The following is a 21,631-nucleotide window of genomic DNA, read 5'->3' as shown; positions in this document are numbered from 1 at the left end:
TAGGGGTCAGCTAGCTAAATGTTGGTTAGTTGGTGCAATGAAAGATTTTTGCTTTTCACTAGAATTCAGCCATAAGTTGGGAAATGTTGATACAGGATATATATATTGTGTCAGCATGCTGGGTAACAATTTGACAATTTCAATTTAGTGAGTTCTGGTTCCAAATGAGACATTGATATCATAACAATCCAGCAAAATTTATCTTGGCATCTGAAATCACCTAGGTTGGTCACTTACTGTTACTCTAGGAAAAGATCTATTGCAATGCCTTAAACTAACAGCACTTAATACTAACTAAACTCAGTGGGTCTGGTTGGGATGCTCTTCTGAGGGTCGGTGTGGACCTGATGGGCCAAATGGCCTGCTTCCACACTGTATGGACTCTATGAAGTAATTTTTTTTTTAAAACTTTGCCTTCCTACTCCTAAAGGAGCACCTAATATTGGACTTTGCTCAAAACAGTGTATTAAAATCTTCCACCACTTTTTTCAAATCAATGGTAAAATTAATTACACAAACTATTTGCACTTATGGCCCCTAGCTCAGATCTTGTTAGTGATCTTTTTTACTCCCAGTCCATGTACCAATTTTGTTGGAAATTTGCTGGTGCTCAGCCTGTCCAGGAGAATTTTTTTGTCTTATCTTTCCTGCATTAATATATCATATTGATGAGTATTGACTTGTAAATCAGATATGATTTGATTGGATGATGGAACTGGTTTGATTGGTTGACTTTTCCTATGGAATGATTATGTCATGGATAGAATGTATCTTTTTATATCTCAATAAAAATTAATATGTTAGTAGTCTGGACCGTAAACATTGCTGAAAGATACACACAATTTGAGGAAGCTTTTTGTCTTACTGCTTGGTAGAGACATTGCAGGGGCATTGCCATGGAGAATGCACCAGTCAATGATAGAGTCAGAGAGTCATGCAGTAATAAAACAGACCCTTCGGTCCAAATAGTCCACACCGACCATGTTCCAAAATTGCCTGCATTTGGCCCACATCCCTCCAAAACATTTATATTCATGCACTAATCAAAACCTCTTTTAAATATTGTAACTGTACCAGCATCTATCACTTCCTCTGGTAGTTCATTTCACATACGAGAAATTCTCTATGTAAAAAAAAAATTGCCCCTCATGTCCTTTCTAAAACTTTCTCCTCTCACCTGAAAAATATGCCCCTAATTTTAAACTCCTCCACCCTAGAGACAAGACCCTTGCTGTTCACCTTATCCATGCCCCTCAAGATGATTTTTAATTATTTTTTAAGTGATACTGGGCAGAATTTTTTTTTAAAAAATCATTTCATGTTGCATTTAGATGGTATTTGTGCAGCAACTCATGCTTCATTTGAACACGACCTTTCATTATATTCATTAGTGCTGTTTCTGGCCATTTGCATTATGTAATCCTTTGTTAGTTAATCTCCATTATAACATAGCCCTTCTAATCTGCTCATTTTACCCCTTCCCCTTCAACTGACTTAAAACCTCACACATTCCTATTTCTCTTCAGTTCCCCCGAAAGGTCATTGACCTGAAATGTTATCTCTGTTTTTGTTAATATTTGCTGTCTCACCTGTTGAGTTATTTTAAAATCATTTTTTGCTCTTAAGTCAACTTCAGATGTTTATTTGTCCTTTCAGTTTAACTGCAGACATAAGCTTATTATTTTTGCAATGCCCATTTCTCCTAGCAATGCAACTCAGGTGTCAAGAGCTGATTTATGCCTTTAATAGTAGAGCTATAACATAAAATAAACATCGATACTAGCTTTCCTCAGTTACTTCAGAAAGAAATACATTGCTTGTGAACTTAGAGCTAGGCTATTCAAGGATGATGTCAGGAAGCACATGTTTGCACAAAGTTTAGTGGGAACCTTCTGTTCTGAAAAGCTGTCAAGGCTGTTAGATCAATTGCCATTTATCTCAGTTGGCTGATGGCTGGTGAGTGATGCCAACAGCACAGGTTCAGTTCCCATATCCACTGAGGTCACTATAAAGATTAGATCCCCTACAGCATGGAAACGGCCCTTCGGCCCAACAAGTCCACACCGACCCTCCAAAGAGCAACCCACCTAGACCCATTCCCCTACATTCACCCCTTGACTAATGCACCTAACACTACAGGCAATTTAGCAGGGCCAATTCACCTAACCTGCACATCTTTAGGCTGTGGGAGGAAACCGGAGCACGCAGAGGAAACCCACGCAGACACGGGGAGAATGTGCAAACTCCATACAGACAGTTGCCCGAGGTGGGAATTGAACCCGGATCCCTGGCTCTGTGAGGCAGCACTGCTAACCACTGAGCCACCATGCTGCCCCAGTATCTCAACCTTGCCCCTCACCTGAGGTGTGATAACTCTCACCATCAATCTTTCTAATAAGAGAGTGAGACTATGTTGATTTTGGGTGGCATGGTGGCTCAGTGGTTAGCATTGCTGTCTCACAGCACCAGGGACCCCAGTTCGATTCTAGCCTTGAGCGACTGTCTGTGTGGAATTTGCACATTCTCCCCCATGTCTGCGTGGGTTTCCTCCGGGTGATCCAGTTTGCTCTTACAGTCCAAAGATGTGCAGATCAGGTGAATTGGCCATGCTAAATTGCCCATAGTGCTAGGTGCATTAGTCAGAGGGAAATTGGTCTGGGTGGGTTACACTTTGGAGGGTTGGTGTGGACTTGTTGGGCCGAAGGGCCTGTTTCCACACTGTAGGGAATCTAATCTAATTTTACCTTTACCAGGAACTGTGAGTACAGGAGAAGATCATGTATCCCAATTAATAGAATCATGGCTAAACTTGGTCTTTGAAACAATTATGTACAATTTTGTCCTGCAAAAGTAAAGTTATAATGCAGTGATTGTGTCGCAGTATCTTTGGGTAATATTCTTACCAAAGCTGATAGCTTGGGCGACGTGGGACAGTCAGAGGAAGATGTGAGGCTGGTAGGTGTAGTGCATGCATGGGATGAAATGGGGCATCTAGATGTCAAGCATGAATCCTAAGTGCCAGGAAGTGTAGATAGTTCAATGAGGGGAGTATGCTGCATTCATTGACCTTGAACACCCCTGTAATGTCATTAGAATTTTCATAATTCTCAGGTCAACACTGATATCACTGAAAGTCGGCTTGTTGGTCCATATCTTTTATCCTTTCCCACTCACTTCTGCCTCTCAAGAGTTTACATCTTGCAGTAAACCTCAGTTATTGTGCCTCAGTCTCCCTTTACATCAGCTTGAATTAAATTTCCAGTTTTGCTCATTCATTCTTTTTGTCATAGAGTCGTAGAAGCATACAGCTCAGACACAGACCCTTTGGTCCAACTCACTCATGCTGACCAAGTTTCCCAAACTAAACTAGTCCTTCTTGCCTGTTAGGTCTATATCCCTGCAAACCTTTTTTTAATTCATGTACCTGTCCAACTGTTTTAAATGTTGTAACTGTAGTTGCAGATACCATTTTCCCTGGCAGTTCATTCCACATACGAACCACCTTCTGAGTGAAAGTGTTGCCCTTCAGGTCCCTTTGAAATCATTCTCCTTTCACCTTAAAAAATATGCCCCCTAATTTTGAACTCCCCCACCCTAGGGAAGGGACCTTGCTATTCACCTTATCCAAGCCCCTCATAATTTTATAAGGTCTATATAAGGTCACTCCCTCAATCATATATGCTCCAGTGAAAAAATGTTCCAGCCTGTCCAACCTGTCCAAACTCAAACCCTCTACTGCCAGCAACATCCTGGTAAATATTTTCAGAAACCTCTCCAATTTAATAATATTCTTCCTATAGCAGGGTGACCAGATCTGTGCACAATACTCCAAAAGTGGCCTCACCAACATCTTACACAACTTCAACATGATGTCCCAACTCTTATACTCAATGGTCTGAGCAATGAAAGCATGCTAAACATCTCCTTAACCACCATGTCTACCTATGACACAACTTTGAAAGAACTATGTACCCCCAGGTCTCTCTCTTCGATAACACTCCTGAGGGCCCTACCATTAACTGTATATGTTCTGCCCTTGTTCACATTACCAAAATGCAATACCTCACAGTTATCCAAATTAAACTCCATGTGCCACTTCTCAGCTTGTTCACTTAGTAAAGTCTCCTTCACACTAATCATGGTCTTTACTGACCCAAATTCTGATCTGTCCTCTAAGCTCTGAACAGTCAGAATCTAAGCAGCTAGCTGTGAAGGTGAAATCAAGTGACAGTGTTGCATTTTGCATGATCACTTTTGTCTTGGTCTCCATGCACTGACTGTCCTTTTATATGCTTAGGTATTTGAAACAAGAATAAGATTGTGATCTAGGAAATGGACTTGGGTGGTGCTGAGGGTAGAGGTGCATGTATTGATGTATATATTCTTCCACAAATTCAGATGACACAAGTTTCAGTACAACGTTGATGCTTTATTATCGGACAGCCAGCGAGAGATTCTCAATGTCCCCAAAAGTAGCCGTGTATCTACTTGTGGTGACACTTCTCCACGAATCTCTGCTCAACACACAAAGGCAATGCTTTTTATAGGAATAATATAAAAGTTCTATAAGTCACATGGTTGATTGTCATTACATTGTTTAAGGTGGGCAATTATAATTTTACAAGGCCCGGTGAATGTCGATGTCCTGTGATAACGAGTGAATGGATTACAGGGACTGACTATTGTATTCTTCATGATCATGTGTTGATGGGAAGAGATTAAAACAGAAGGATTTTGTCTGTTCTCAATGTGGGATTCACCTACCTATGCTAATATAGAGGGGAAGCAAAATAATGGGAGCAGGAGGCAGTTTAACGGGGTTGTGGCGAAGGATATCAGTCTTATTTGGGAAGGGCAAATACCATTGCCTGAGGCTGCAGAGGAATCTATATGTGTGGCTCCAAAGGATTCTTTCTCTAAGATTCAGTCAGCCTCCTCCCTACTGAGATGTTCTGGGTATTCAGTAAGAGGACAGATATGCAATTGATACTGCAGTGAGTCTCTTTGGTAGTGGAATGTTTAACCCTTGAGTCCCCATATATCTTGAAAGAGAAGTAAAACATGGAACTGATCCCTTTGTGGCTTTCTAACTTCCTCACATGTTTTCACCATTTGGATTGAATATCATAAGACCATAAGACATAGGTGTGGAAGTAAGGCTATTTGGCGCATCGAGTCCACTCTGCCATTTAATCATGGCTGATGGGCGTTTCAATTCCACTGACATGCAATCTCACTGTAGACCTTAATTCCTTGCAAGATCAATAATTTATCAATCTCTGCCTTGAAGGCAGCCAGTGTCCTGGCCTTTAATGCCCCTTCAATGGCAATAGATTCCACAGCCCACCACTCTGTGGCTGAAAAAATGTCTCCTCATTTCCATTCTAAATTGACACCCTCTAATATTAAGACTATGCCCACAGGTCCTTGTCTCCCTGCCTAATGGAAACAACTTCCCAGTGTCCACCCTTTCTAAGCCATGCGTTATCTCGTAAGTTTCTATTCAATCTCCCCTCAACCTTCTAAACTCTAAAGAATACAATCCCAGGATCCTCATATGTTAGGCCTACCATTCCAGAGATCATCCATGTGAATCACCACTTCACACGCTCCAGTGCCAGTATGTCCTTTCTGAGATGTGGGACCCAAAATTGGACACAGTATTCTAAATGAGGCCTAACTAGAGCTTTATAAAATTCCAACCTTCTTGAGGTAAAATGGAGAGAGAAAAGGAGGAATTCGATCACGACCTGAATTTTCCTATCTATTGACAAAACACCATTTTTTGAACATTCATGGGAGATGGTCTCCCATTGCCCATGTCGAATTCTCCCACAAAATCCGCTCATGAATTATGCAGCCAGCACAAATTTGGCATGCTGTCTGTATTACTTTGAATAAGTGCAAGTTAATTATACATCACAGTACCCAATTTTAAGGGCTCGCCAATGTAGATCTCAGCTATGTGGCACAGACAGTGGGTAGGAACTGTCTTTAACTCAATATGCGTACAACTCGTCAAGTTGAGCATTCCAAACTTTTGGATGTGCTGTTAGATAATCGTGTGTGGTTGAAACTAATCAGTGTCAAGAACCGGAAGCAAGGTGATGAACAACATTTGTACTTGGTATGGCAGCTGGCCTGAAAAAATCTTCAAACTTAATTATTTTGTAAAAGCAAGATCAATACAAGGAAACAAAGATCGAATATAATGCACATGTGGCAAAAAAAAAGCCTTCCTAAATTGACTTATCTCCCCACCTCGGCTATGTACTCCTCACATATCTTATAGTAATTTTTTCATCCTCATTATGTGAATGGTTCAAATGTAGTCAACAAAACTTTGGCAATGTCTCTGAAATGGTTACAATGTGGCTGGAGGAGTCCAGACCAAAAGAGTCAATTCTTAACATTTTCTTTACTGAAACTGCTGGCGTCAAGAAGCTCTAAGAGTAGTTTTTGAATGTAAGTTGGCTCAGCACTGAGCCCACCCAGACAAGCTGATTTCCTACCAATGCCCTTATCCAGAATTTGCAGATTTCCAGCATCCAGAAATAAAAGTCACAATTCACAACTTTTAAATAATAGTGTTTTTCCTATTTTTTTTTCCACAGTGTAATTGGGCAGGATCTACAGTAATGAGCAGCACAGATTGTTACATAAAAATAAAGCAAAGAACTGCGGATGCTGGAAATCTGAAACAAAATCAGAAACTACTGGAAAAACTCAGCAGGTCTGGCAGCATCTGTGGAGAGAAAGCAGAGTTAACATTTTATGTCCAGTGACCCTTCTTCAGAACTCAAAGATTGTTGCATAAATCTTTTCTGGTATAAATGCTTATCTAATATAAGCGCAACATTAAGCTTGATCACATTAATTTTGATACATGTTTGATCTTGTTTTCACTTTTAAATTTAGTTTGACCATCTTAAGCAATAGCATTTCTATGGCTAATGGAGTCTAGGAAACAAAAGCATTTCTCTGCCATTGAATAACTATTTTCTTTGACTGTTTTTAATTACCTCCCCTCCCACTCCCAAACCTCATCACAAATACAGTGTGCAAGAGGGTTCTAATCTTCTTCTGAACGACTGCAAATATCCAGATTGTCATGACATCTGTGTTCTGTTCCCACTGATCATTACCACGCATCCAACCCCAGTCATTTTCTCAAATGCCGATTACTCTGCAATGTTTGAATCACACTTGCTTCAATCTCTCAAACTCACCTTAGTCTCTCAAACTCATTGATCTGTTGACACTTCTGCTGCCTAGACTCTTTCGTCTCACTTAGATGGTCAATTACCACACCACTCTGCAAAATTCCACAATTAAGAATAAAATTATTGAGCCTTTAGAAAAGCTTTATTAATCCAGAGTAGGCCAGCAAGGACATGTTGAAGACAGATCGAGAAATCAAGCATGGGATCCTGATGTGTGACGATACAACAAGCCTGTCATTGCATTTCATGTAAATCTATATTGCCTGTTGTTTTACATGCTTGCCAATTACCTGAGTATTACCTATGGTATTGATTCAAAAATCAGCAAAAATCCAAATATCATTAATGGCATTACTTAAAGGCATGTAAATGAAAGGTGCATTGCAGCAAGAAGAAGTACATAAACTATATCTGTTCTGTAAAATATGCTAACATAGAAAATAGGAGCAGGCATAGACTAGCTGATTCATCGAGCCTGCACCACTATTCAATATAATTATGGCTGATCATTCAACTCAGTACCCTGTTGCCTTTTTGTCTGTATACTTTTTGACCCCTTAATCCCTAAGATTCCAACTCTTTCTTAAAAGCAATTGATGATTTGGCATCAGCTGACTTCTATGGCAGAGAATTCCATAGGGCAACCATTCTCTGAGTAAAGAAATTTCTCCTCATCTCAGTTCTAACTGGATGAACCCCTATCCTTAAACAGTGATCCCTGGTTCTTGACACCCCCACTCTCTTTCTGCATTTATCAAGTCCAGTCCTATTAGCATATAATAGGTTTGAGATTCATATAATATATGAGATTCCCATACATTCATTGGAACTGGAGTAAATATCGGCTTCATTCTCCTTTCTGATGTATCACCATTACCCCCACTTCCATCTACCTATCACATACTTAGCCACCTTCCCCCCAGCCGCACTCCCCTCCCATTTATCTCTCCACCCCCTTGGCTCACAAGCCTCATTCCTGATGAAGGGCTCTTGCCCGAAACGGTGATTCTCCTGCTTCTCGGATGCTGCCTGACCTGCTGTGCTTTTCCAGCACCACCCTCTCGACTCTGATCTCCAGCACCTGCAGTCCTCACTTTCTCCATCATCTTTACCAATGCAATCCTTCTTCATGCAATCCTTCATCCTGCCATCCCAACAATCAGTGTGGTAAACCATTGTTACATATCCTGCGTAGTCAGAACATCCTTCCTCAGATAAGGAGGCCAAAACTGCACACAGTGTTCCAGATGTGTTTTCACCAATGCCCTATATCCCTGCTCCTGTACTCAAACCCTTTTGCTGTGAAGGCCAACATTCTACTTAGACAGCCTTCTTTGCCAGCTGCTGAACCTGCATGCTTACCATATTGGTGTACAGGGGCACCCAGGTCTCATTGAACTTCCTCCTTCCCCAATCAATCACAAATCAGATAATAGTCAGTCTTCTACTTTTGCTACCACAGTAAAACTTCATTTATCCTCATATTTCATCTTCCATGCGTTTTCCCGCTCACTCAACTTGACCGAATCACACTGAAGCATCTCTGAATCCTCCTCACAGTTTAGCTGCCCACCCAGTTTTACATTGTCTGAAGACTGATGAATGGCTGAACATGCAGTAGAATGTATGCCAAGACCTTTTAAAAATTTATTCACTGGAGACTTTGCTGAAGTAAGTGACAAGAAAAGACAGATCTTTGATCACAGGGACCAGAAGGTCATTGAGATAAATGTTCAGTGGGAACAATAAGCTGCAGAGGCCAATGACAGAAATGCTGTTTCCAAAAAAGAAATCAGAAAATGCTGGAAAAATACAGGTCAATAGCTTTCCACCAACTAGAACTGAGATGGAGTACAGAAAATGTTCAGTGATTGTACTGAAGTTGTCATGTTGAGTCAGTTTGTTTTCAGATGTTCTTCCTCATCTCAGTTCTAAAGGGTTGTCCCTTCATTTTGCAGCTGGACCTTCAGGTCCTAATGTGTCCTACTAGTGGAAACATCTTCTCCATGTCCAAACCATCCAGACCTCTTAGTATTCTGTACGTTTTGATGAGATCTCCCTTCATCTCTCTACACTCTATTGAGTACAGACCCAGAGCCCTCCGCCATTCCTCATATGACAAGGCTCTGGGATCACTCTTGAAAGCCTCCTGTGATGCCTTCCAATGCCAGCACATTCTTCTTTAGATCATAGAATCATAGAATCCCTTCAGTGTGGAAACAACCCATTTGGCCCATTGTGTCCATACTGACCGTCCCAACAGCATCTCACCCAGACCCATCCCCCAACCCTATCCCTGTAACCCTGTATTTCCCGTGGCTAATCCATGTAGCCTGAAATTCCCTGGCACTATGGGCAATTTAGCATGGCCATCAACCTAACCTGCACATCTTTGGATTGTGGGAGGAAATCTGTGCACACACACATAGAATGTGTAAATTCCACACAGACAGTCACCCAAAACTATTAAACTCAGGTCTCTAGCACTGTGAGGCAGCAGTGCTAACCACTGAGCCCCATGCTATCCTAGAAACAGAGCACAGAATTACTCACAATATTCCAAATATGATCTGACCAGAATCTCATACAGCCTCAGCAGTACACCTCTGATCTTGTATTCTAGTTCTCTTGAAACTAATGCTATTATTAAATTTGCCTTTCTAACTGCTGACTGAACCTACATGTAAAGCTTAAGAGAATCCTAAACCCTTTCTGCTTTGAATTCCAAAGCCTTTCCCTATTTAGAGAATACTCTAGACCTCTATTCTTCCCAACAACGTGCATAATGTCACATTTTTCCACATTGTATTTCATCTATCATTTCTTTGCCCACTGTCAAGTCTTTTTGCAGCCTCCATGCCTCCTCAACATTGTCTGTCCCTCCACTTACGTTTGTTTCATCTACAAACTTAGTAACAATTCCTTACATTTCTTTATCCTGATCATTAATATATAATATGAATAGTTGTGGTCCCAACAGTCCACTAGCCACTAACTGTAATCCTGAAAAAGACCCCTTTATCCCAACTCTCTGCCTTCTATCTGTTAGCCAATCCCCTATCCATGACAGTAATTTGCACGTAATACTTTGGGCTCTTAGTTAGCAGCCTTCTTTGTGGAACCTTGTTAAAGGCCTTTTAGAAATCTGAATATATCACGTCCACTAGCTCTCCTTTGTCTAAGTGGCTCATTATCTCTTCAAAACATTCTAACAGGTTTGTCAGGTATGACTTCTCCTCAGCATGGCATGACCCATGCACATCTAAGTACTCTGCAATTTCATCCTTAAGAATGGGGAGAAAGTCACCTAGAATTGAACCCAGGTTCCTAGCACTGTGAGGGAACACTACTAACCACTGAGCCACTGTGCCATCCAATATCTAGTGCAGTGTTGTTCTCCAGAGTTCTGCTGAAGAAGAACTTGTGCACAGTTTTGCATCCTTAAGGTCATTGATGGGCACAGTTAATGATTGTTTAGATTCTTTCATCCAAAATGGTGATTACTCTTTGGAGTGCTTGAGTCTGCAACTTACTTCCTTCCCTCAGCACCAGACACTTGGAGAAAGAACACCTCAGAACACTTCAATCCCAGGGCATCAATGTGGACTTCACCAGTTTTCTCATTTCCCCTCCCCCCACCTTACCCCAGTTCCAACCTTCCAGCTCCGCACTGTCCTCATGATCCGTCCTACCTGCAAATCTCCCTTCCCACCTATCCACACTCCCCTCTGACCTATCACCTCCAACCTTACCCCCATTCACCTATTGTACTCTTTGCTACCTTCCCCCATCCTACTCTCTGACCTATCACCTCCATCCCCATGCCCATTCACCTGTTTTACTCTTTGCTACCTTATCCCCAGCCCCACCCCACCCTCCCATTTATCTCTCCACCCTGGAGGCTCCCTGCCTCTATTCTTGATGAAGGGCTTTTGCCCGAAACGTTGATTTTCCTATTCCTCGGATGCTGCCTGACCTGCTGTGCTTTTCCAACACCACTCTGATCTAAATTTACTTCCTTATCAGAAATAAGTCCTCTGTTCCTTGTTATATTTGGCCTCAACTGTCTGTTTGAAGACCCAGTCTGTCTTGCAATTATCTCCTTAAATTCTTCAGCACGGCTGTTATTTATCCTTGTGGCATAGAGCATCCAGGTATCGAGTAGATGTTAAAACAGTTTTGTTTATGTGGCCTTGACTCCTTCTTTTCCCAGACATGACTGACCACTTTCAATCTCCCATGTAACAGCTTGTCTTCATCCCTGAGAAATTTATTCCAGACAGACAGAGTTATTGCTGATCTGTTTGTGTGTAACAGTTTATCTTTGTTGATCTTTTAGTCCATGAATATTATCTAAAATTCTGATGTTTACAGCATCAAACCACCATCTTTAACACTTAAGTCAAGATTGTGATGGAATTCTGCTCATTTGCCTGCATGATGAGTGTAGCTCCAACAATACTCAAGGGCGGTAGTCACACCTCAGATACAAGAAAAAGGCAGATGGGTTACAGTAAGGGAATGGAAAGGGAACCAGCAGACAGTGCGGGAGTCCCCTGTGCCGTTCCCCTCAATAACAAGTATACCATTTTGGATGCTGTTGGAGAGGGGATGACTTACCAGGGATAAGCCATGGGGTGCAGGTCCCTGGCACAGATTTTGTCCCTGTTTCTCAGAAGGGACGTAGAGAGAAGAGCAAAGCATTAGTCATTGGAGACAGATAGGAGATTCTGTGAGAACAAAAGAGACTCACGAATGGTGTGTTGCCTCCCAGGTGCCAAGATTCATGATGTCTCGGTTTGTGTTTTCGGGATCCTTGAGGGAGAGGAGGAGCAGCCCCAAGTCGTGGTCCACATAGGCACTACAAAGGTAGGAAAAGGGCTGGGGGTTTAAGGCAGAAATTGAGAGAGCTATGGTGGAAGCTTAGAGCTAGAACAAACAGAGTTGTTATCTCTGGTTTGTTTCCTGTGCCATGTGCTAACAAGACAAGGAATAGGGAGAGAGAGGAGTTGAACATATGGCTACAGGGATGGTGCAGGAGGGAGGGTTTCAGATACCTGGATAATTGGGGCTGGTTCTGGGCTAGGTGGGACCTCTACAAACAGGATGGCCTACACCTGAACCAGGGGAGTACCAATATCCTGGGGAGGATATTTGCTAATACTCTTCGGGAGGGTTTAAACTAATTCAGCAGAGGGATGGGAACTGAAATTGTAGTTCCAGTGTCCAGGAGGTTGAGAGTAGTGAGGTCAGAAATATGGCTTAAGGTCACAAGAGTGCACCAGCAAGCAGGAAGATGGTTTGAAGCGTGTCTACTTCAATGCCAGGAGCATCTGGAATAAGGTGGGTGAACTTGCAGTATCGGTTGGTACCTGAGACCTCGATGTTGTGGTCATTTCGGAGACATGGATAGAGCACGACCAGGAATGGTTGTTGCAGGTTCCAGGATTTAGATGTTTCAGTAAGAACAGAGAATATGGTAAAAGAAGGTGTAGCATTGTTAGTCAAGAACAGTAATACAGTGGCAGAAAGGAAGTTTGAGGACTCATCTACTGAGGTTTGAAGCAGGAAAGGAGATATCACCCTGTTTTGAGTTTTCTATAAGCCTCCAAATAGTTGCAGAGATATAGAGGAAAGGATAGCAAAGATGATTCTGGATAGGAGCGAGAGTAACAGGGTAATTGTTATGGGGTCTTTAACTTTCCAAATTGTGACTGGAAATACTACAGTTCAAGTACTTTAGATGGATCCATTTTTGTCCAGTGTGTGCAGGAGGGTTTCCTGACACAGTGTGTAGACAGACCAACAAGGACGAGGCCACGTTGGATTTGGTACTGTGTAATGAACCCAGCCAGGTGTTCGATTTGGAGGTAGGTGAGCACTTTGGTGATAGTGATCATAATTTGGTTATGTTTAATCTAGCAATGGAAAGGCATAGGTATATACTGCAGGGCAAGTGTTATAGCTGGGGGAAAGGCAATTATGATGTGATTAGGCAAGATTTAGGATGCATAGGATGGGGAAGGAAACTGCGGGGGATGGGCACAATTGAAATGTGGAGCTTTTTCAAGGAACAGCTATTGCATGTCCTTGATAAGTATGTACCGGTCAGACAGGGAGGAAGTGGTTAAGTGAGGGAGTTGGGGTTTACTAAAGAAGTTGAATCTCATATCAAGAGGAAGAAGGCGACTTATGTAAGGATGAGACATGAAGGCTCAGTTAGGGCGCTTGAGAGTTACAAGCTAGCCAGGAAGGACCTAAAGAGAGAACTAAGAAGAGCCAGGAGGGGACATAAGAAGTTGTTCACAGATAGAATCAATGAAAACCCTAAAGCTTTCTATAGGTATATCAGGAATAAAAGAATGACGAGAGTAAGAATAGGGCCAATTAAGAACAGTAGTGGGAAGTTGTGTGTGGTGTCCGAGGGGATAGGAGAAGAGCTAAATGAATATTTTTCATCAGTATTCACATTGGAAAAAGACAATGTTGTTGAGGAGAATACTGAGATACAGGCTACTAGACTAGACAGGATTGACGTTCACAAGGAGGAGGTGCTAGCAATTCTAGAAAGTGTGAAAATAGTCCCCTGGGCCAGATGGGATTTATCCTAGCATTCTCTGGGAAGCCAGAGAGGAGAATGCCAAGGCTTTGGCTATGATCTTTATTTCGTCATTGTCTACAGGAGCAGTTCCAGAAGACTGGAGGATAGCAAATGTCCCCTTGTTCAACAAGGGGAGTAGAGACAACCTTGGTAATTATAGACCAGTTAGCCTTATTTCCGCTGTGGGTAAAGTGTTGGAAGCCATTATAAGAGAAAGGATTTATAATCATCTAGAAAGGAATAAGTTGATTAGGGACAGTCAACATGGTTTTGTGAAGGGTAGGTTGTGGCCTCACAAACCTTATTGAGTTCCTTGAGAAGGTGACCAAACAGGTGGATAAGGGCAAAACAGTTGATGTGGTGTATATGGATTTCAGTAAGGCATTTGACAAGCTTCCCCATGGTAGGCTATTGCACAAAATACGGTGGAATGGGATTGAGGGTGATTTAGCGGTTTGGATCAGAAATTAGCAAGCTGAAAGGAGACAGAGGATGGTGATTGATGGGAAAAGTTCACCCTGGAGTTCAGTTCCTAGTGGTGTACTGCAAAGATCTGTTTTGGGTCCACTGCTGTTTGTCATTTTTATAAATGACCTGAATGAGGACATAGAAGGGTGGGTTAGTAAATTTGTGGATGACTCTAAGGCTGGTTGAGTTGGGGATAGTGCCGAAGGATGTTGCAGGTTACAGATAAGCTACAGAGCTGGGCTGAGAGGTGGCAAAGAGAGTTTAATGTGGAAAATTATGAGGTGATTCACTTTACAAGGTGCAACAGGAATACAGTGTACTGGGCTAATGGTAAGATTCTTGGTAGTATAGATGAGCAGAGAGATGTCGGTGTCCATGTACATAGATCCATGAAAGTTGCCACTCAGATTGATATGGTTGTTAAGAAGGCATACAGTGTGTTAATCTTTATTGGTAGAGGGATTGAGTTTCGGAGCCGTGAGGTCACGTTGCAAAAGTCTGGTGCGGCCGCTCTTGAAGTATTGTGTACAGTTCTGGTCATCCCATTATAGGAAGGATGTGAAAGCTTTGGCAAGGGTTCAGAGGAGATTTACTAGGATGTTGCCTGGTATGGAGGAAAGATCTTCTGAAGAAAGGCTTAGGGCCTTGAGACTGTTTTCATGAGAAGTGGCAGATGGAGTTTAATTCAGATAAATGTGAGGTGCTGCGTTTTGGGAAAGCAAATCTTAGCAGGACTTATACACTTAATGGATGACATGTGACTCCAGAACCACAGTGATGTCACCTCATTATATATTCACATATAACAAGTATGGTGCATCTTGTTGCTAAGGTGAGCAAGATGTTGATGACATCGCCATTACCTTACAGTGTCAAAAGTCTTATGAATTATGTCTCACAGTTAGAAAGATTTTTTAAATTCACTCACAGGATATATGTATCTTTGGCTTGGCCAGCATTTATTGCTTGTCCCTAACTGTTTGGAGGGCAATATCAACAGATTGCTGTAGTTCTGGAGTCACATTGTAGTTTAATGTGAGGACTGTCGTCTAATGTGAGGATTGTAGTCTAATGTGAGGCAAGACATTACAGAGAATTACAATAAAGTGTTGGAATGCAATACAAATTGAGGACAGGCAGTTTTATTACTATTGAACATGAGATCAGTGTGATATGTTGACACCTTGTTGTACCAGTATGGGTGACATCATGAACAGAATGTAGTACAGTATACACACCAGCAGTGTGGGGTGGTGGAGGGAACATAGAATGGGGGAGGAATATTGGGGTGGGTAGAGAAGGAAACTTCAATTATGGTCAATTTAGAACTAAGTACATAGGGCGAAAGAAGATTTAGATTATGAAACCAGAGTTTAAGAGTTTGGATTGGATGTTAAAAAGCAGGAATTACAAAGGAAACATCTTTGATTACTGTCAATGTCAGGCATACATTAAAAATAGAAAAATATTGCAGGTTTGTTTATGGCTAGACACATGGTTCAAAGGGAGCACTTTAGATTCCTGGGACATTGTGACCAGAGCCATTCAAGATGTATAGCCTGCACCTGAGAAAAGCTAAAACTGCAAAAGCAAAATACTGCAGAAGCTGGAAATTAAAATAGAGTGCAGGGAATAAACAACAGGTCACAGTGTCTGTGGAGGGAGAAACTAAATGCCAACACATGTCAATGACCTTTCATCAGAAGTGGAGAACATTACAGTTGTGATAAGTTTTAACAAGTACAGAGTTAGGGAAATAGGGAGGTGTACAAAGATTGAAAAAAAGATTTGCAAAAACGTGGAAAGGACATATGATTTTGTGAGTATGACAGGCTATTGCTTGACTAGACGTTGAGAGAGTGCTCTCAATTTTAGCATTAACCCCCTCAGATCATAGAGTACAGGACTATGTTTACCATTGCTTTTTCCAGTGCCAAGATCAATGCTGGGTATTCCATGTACCTTCATTCCTTTCCTGTGATATTTTTGTAGTTTGATACAGCTGGGTGGCTGCTTCAGGCATTTTACACAGTGGCAGATTGCCTAACAAGGACATTAGCGAACCGATTTGGTTATTATGACAATGACATCATAGTAACCATTCGACTTTATTTTCATATTTAAAAAAAAAATCAAATTTCACCATCTGCCCATGAAATTCAAACCCAAGATTTGAGTCTCCAAGTTATTAGTTGAGCAACAACCACTACACCATTGTTTCACTTTAGAGTATTGTGCAGACTTCTGAACACCTCACTTTGGGAAAAACACAAAGGCCTTGGAAAGGTGACAGAAGAGAGTTATTAGAATGACTCCAACATTAAGCGGTTATAGTTCCATGATTAGATTGATAGTACTGAAGCTCATCTTTTAGAGCACAGAAGACAAAGAGCAGATTTGACAGAAGTGTTTAATATCATGAAGGATTTATGTAGATTAAATAAAAAGAAACTGGTTCCAATCAATGAAGGGTAAATAAGCAGAGGGCACAAATTTAAGGTTTGCAAAAAAATGAGTTGTAACATGAGGATAAATGTTTAGATGGTTAGTAAGTAGTTATGATTTGGAATGCACTGCCTCATAGAATAGTGAATAAAGTAAACTTCAAAAAGAAGTTTGATCATAGTTAAAGAAGAAATAATTGCAGTGATGTAGGGAAAGAGCAGAGTTAGTCTGGACTCTATGGACTTATTGACCTGCTTCTGTTGTACCCTTCTTTGAATTAAGAACAAGTTAACAATGAAAAGTAAACTTATTTGAGCCTTAGGTTGCAGCCTTCCTGCTCCTCTCAAACTTCGTTTCTTGTCCTCAAAAGCAGTGGCTAGCCTGAATTAATACATTTCCAATATTGCAATTGTCAGCTCTACTTTATGACACATAACCTTTCAATTTGACGAGTGCCACTAATCTCACAACCTCATGCTCATGATACCTTGAGTCTGTGGCTCCTCAAATTTCTAATGCTTGGTCTCAATTTATCAATACAAATAAATATGTCTGTTTAGCTATCAGACCAAATACCAACTCCCTTCCCAGCAGTGACCTGACAACAGGGTGAAAGGTTGCACATACTTGACTTTACTACATAATATAAAAATACGCACTTCAGCCTTTAAATACAAAACATGAGCTCACAAACTCTTTTTGTCAAATTTATATGCTTGAGCAGGTTGAGCAGGTCAGAAAAGATTTACAAGGATGTTGCCAGGGTTGGAGGAATTGAGCTATAGGGAGAGGCTGAACAGGCTGGGCCTGTTTTCCCTGGAGCGTCGGAGGCCGAGGGGTGACCTTATACAGGTTTACAAAATTATGAGGGGCATGGATAGGATAAATAGACAAAATCTTTTCCCTGGGATCGGGGAGTCCTGAACTAGAGGGCATAGGTTTAGGGTGAAAGGGGAAAGATATAAAAGACACCTAAGGGGCAACTTTTTCACGCAGAGAGTGGTATGTGTATGGAATGAGCTGCCAGAGGAAGTGGTGGAGGCTAGTACAATTGCAACTTTTAAGAGGCATTTGGATCGGTATATGAATAGGAAGGGTTTGGAGGGATATGGGCCGGGGACTGGCAGGTGGGACTAGATTGGGTTGGGATATCTGGTCGTCATGGACGGGTTGGACCGAAGGGTCTGTTTCCATGCTTTACATCTCTATGACTCTATGACACTATAAGTGGATTGTCCAACATCTACTGGCACAAATCAGGAGTGTGATGATATACTTCCCACTCACCTGGATGGATGCAGCTCCAACAACACTCAGAAGCTTGGCAACATCCAGGAAAAGCAGCTACTTGAATTGCACCACACCCACAAGCATCCACTGTCTCCACTACTGATGCTCAGCAGCAGCAGTGTGTATTATCGACAAGGTGCTCTGCAGAAATTCACCAAAGATCTTTGGAAGCCACCTCCAACCCACAACCACTCCCATCTAGAAGGACAAGAGCAGCAGATACATGGGAACACCACCAACCGCAAGTTTCCCTCCTGACTTGGAAATTTGTCACCATTCCTTCACTGTTGCTAGGTCAAACGTCTGGAATTCACTCCCTAATGGAATTGTGGGACTACCTGCTGCAGATCAAGGTGGCAGCTCACCAGCACTTTCTCAAGGGCAACCAGAGATGGGCAATAAATGCTAGCCAATCAGTGACACCCACATCTCATAAATGACTAAAAAGAAGGACACTTTCTTTCATGCACGATAAGAAGGACCAGGACGCACAAATTCTACAGCTTAAATCTATACTATAACCTAAAATTGCTGGATTGGTCAAAATGAGGAAAACAAAACATGAGAAACTTGCCTATTGACACATCAAACAGTTAGATTGTGACTGAGTGTTGTCTGAAGAGATATGTGTGATATAATTACATGCTGTAACTTAGCAGATGAATTGGGATTGTTGACCACATGGTTGTGCTGTGTAAATATTCATACAGTTGATTGCAGAACACAAAAGTTACAAAGAAATAGCATATATGAGCAGAACTGAACAGGATGGCCTTGGGCCAAAGTTAGTTAAACTCAAGAGATGAACCTCCTTCCTGAGAAAACTGGCATATGTCTTAATGGCTAAAGATCAATCAAATGTGGTAGACGTGACATACGTTTAATGGCCAACTAAGCAATATCTGAAGACTGGATAGTGTTAAGAATTGAACACACAGGCTGTATGCAAAGAAACGGGTAAAAGAGAGTGTGCTTCATGACAATATCTAGCTAGCTCGGGAACAGGAGTTGGCTGATCAACCAGAGGTTAGGATGGAGAAGATTGATCATCTATTTTGGTCTGGTCCTTGGACAAGTCTGGGAAACAAGGTCAATTGCGATTACAAGCATTGTACAGATAAGCTTATGATGTATTACTGTTATTGCAGTATTTTGTTCCTTGTTTCAATGAAGTGGTATTTTGCTTCAATAAAACTCAATTGGGTGTGCCCTGTTGTTGAAACAACATTTGGATTATTGATGTTCACAGTAAACGGAACAATCAGGGAAGGTAGAAATAAATACCTACTGTAATAAGGAGCACAATAGAGAACTAACTGGCTCTCCCCTTCCTACATCTCCCTCAAGTGCTTGTCCTTAGTGCTATGCTGTCTACGTCATGATATACATGGGCATCTGATTGCCATTTTGGGGCATGTCGGATAGAGCGCGTGCACGCTCTGCAAAGTTTCACATGTCAATCCCAGCTAAAAGTTGGTCAAATAGTAACTTTTTAATGAATATTTGAGGTTTGAAAGAGATTCATTAGAATGGTTCCAGCATGGACAGTTTATAGTTAATTTGATAGTCTGGACGTAGAACTTTTGCTTAGAACTCAAGAAGGTTGAGAAAAGTTGAAATGTTTAACATCCTAAAAGATTGACTCTTGGTTCAACAAAAATAATTTGTGCTGCTGTTTCACTGAGCTTTGGCTTCTTGTCTGATGCCCCACACCCTCCACCACTGATTCCCTGTGCTGCTCAAAGTTACTGGAGCCAGTTAGCTGCAGAGGGGTGACCACTTGATGCCTGTTGGATGAAGTGTCTGGTGATGGGGAGACTTGTCCCTCAAAATGATCTTTGGTTGGCACAAGACGATTTGGTTTATGTTGTGCCAATGTGTTGTATGAGATACTGAAGTGTTTACAATCATTGTTGAATTTAGTCAGACAAATAAAATAGCAAAAATAAGTAACACAAGGCTAGTGAACACAAACCAGAGGGACTTCATGTTCTTTTTCATGAATGTTGTTTGGATATCAGCCAAATCCATTCAGTAAACAGTTTTTGTAAAGTAGTCTTAATATTTCCAATGCCAGGAAGGGCAAGTGTGTAAAATGTATTCATGTAACCTTGTGAAAGAACTTAGAGCTGTTTTGTAAACACCATTTGTTCTGGTTGCACTCACATAAAAGAAAACAGGCAAAACAGAACAAAATATTGGCCAAAGGCAAGAAAAATATACCAATTTAGGGAACTTAAATAATTTATTTTTCTTGGATTTTGTTCAAAGCCTTCCACTCAGTTTCAGCACTGTGGTCAATTGTGATATTTTTGTTGGATGCTTGGTTAAGACACCTACCTTTAAGAGAGGGAGCAAAACCAACCAATTTACACACAACAAAAATTCCCCAAACTGCAGAGATAACAACGAAATTGCTTGATTTTAGTGACTGTTTAAAGTGACATTTGACCAGGACTCCAGGGAGAACTCTTCTTTTTGAATAGTGTTAGACAGTGTTTTGTCTTTACATGAGAGGTTAGTTTGATATGCCATCCTAAAGATAATATTTATGATTATTCAGCACTGTCTTGGTGGTGCACTGAAGTATTAGCCGAGATTTTGTGCTCATGTCATTGGAGAGTGGGTTCAACCTAAAAACCCTCAATCCAGAGGCAAGACTGTTGCTAACTGAACAATTGCTTATGTGTGGATTATCCACAATTATGAGCTTTAGTTATTGATTGATCTGACATGCCCATTTTAAGACTTGAACCTGACTCTCACAGAGGTCAGGAGCACAGGGTTGGAATATTTTGTGGTTTTTGCATATCTAGCAATAACGTGCCTGAGAAATTTGTGTTTCATTCTGGCTATGTTGGGTTTTATGGAAAGAGTTTGGAAGCTGATGGGTGCAGAGAGGAACTGGGTGAAAGGCAGCCTCAATGACTGAGATATGGGAAGAATGAATAAAAACAAAATGGTCATCCCTCAGACTGCTCATATTCCTACACAGTCCTCCTGCCCTCGTCACACCACCACATGCCTTCCATTCATTCTCTGTGGCCATTCATCTCCTCCTTGTCACCTCTGTTCTTATAACACCACCATGGCCCTTCATTGTCTTCATACTAAATCATAACACCCACCATTATCCTTTGCCCTTAGACCCTTCATACCAACTCACCCAATAACCACCATCTGTCAGACCCCATATATTCATGGCAATGTCACTGGCTAGCCCAGCATTTACTATCCCTCCCTAATTCCCCAGAAGGCCAGTAAGAGTCTTAAGGATCTATTGATGATAGAATGAATTCATCATTTTCATGTTTAACTTAATTTTCTGTGAAGAGATATACACAGATTAAGTGAGTGAGCAAAATGTGCTTGATGGTATATAATGTGGGAAAATGTGAAAGTATGCATTCTGGCAGGAAGAATAGAAAAGCTGAATATTATTTCATTAAAAAGGACTCATCCATGAATCACAAAAATCTAACATCCAAGTCCAGAGGGTATTAGGGAAGGCAAATAGAATGCCGACCTTCATTTCAAAGGGAATGGAATATAACAGGAAGGAAGTATTGCTAAAGCTAGACAAGGCAGGTGGAATATTGTGGAC

The 21,631-nt window shown here is 41.3% G+C and overlaps 1 long non-coding RNA gene across 2 annotated transcripts in view; it reads left to right on the top strand.

Moving 5' to 3' along the window:
- Window positions 1–21,631, top strand: part of LOC148152202 (uncharacterized) — a 47,358-nt gene that overhangs the window by 17,248 nt on the left and 8,479 nt on the right. For both annotated transcript variants that reach the window (XR_015758010.1, XR_015758009.1), the window contains exon 2: window positions 11,998–12,092. This is a non-coding gene — a long non-coding RNA (uncharacterized LOC148152202). The remainder of the gene's footprint in view (window positions 1–11,997; window positions 12,093–21,631) is intronic.

The sequence above is a fragment of the Chiloscyllium plagiosum genome, unplaced genomic scaffold, assembly GCF_037043375.1.
Source record: "Chiloscyllium plagiosum isolate Xiang-an unplaced genomic scaffold, Cpla_swu_hap1 HiC_scaffold_1, whole genome shotgun sequence".
In the NCBI taxonomy this organism is placed as follows: domain Eukaryota; kingdom Metazoa; phylum Chordata; class Chondrichthyes; order Orectolobiformes; family Hemiscylliidae; genus Chiloscyllium; species Chiloscyllium plagiosum.
This window is presented reverse-complemented; position numbering and strand designations above follow the sequence as displayed.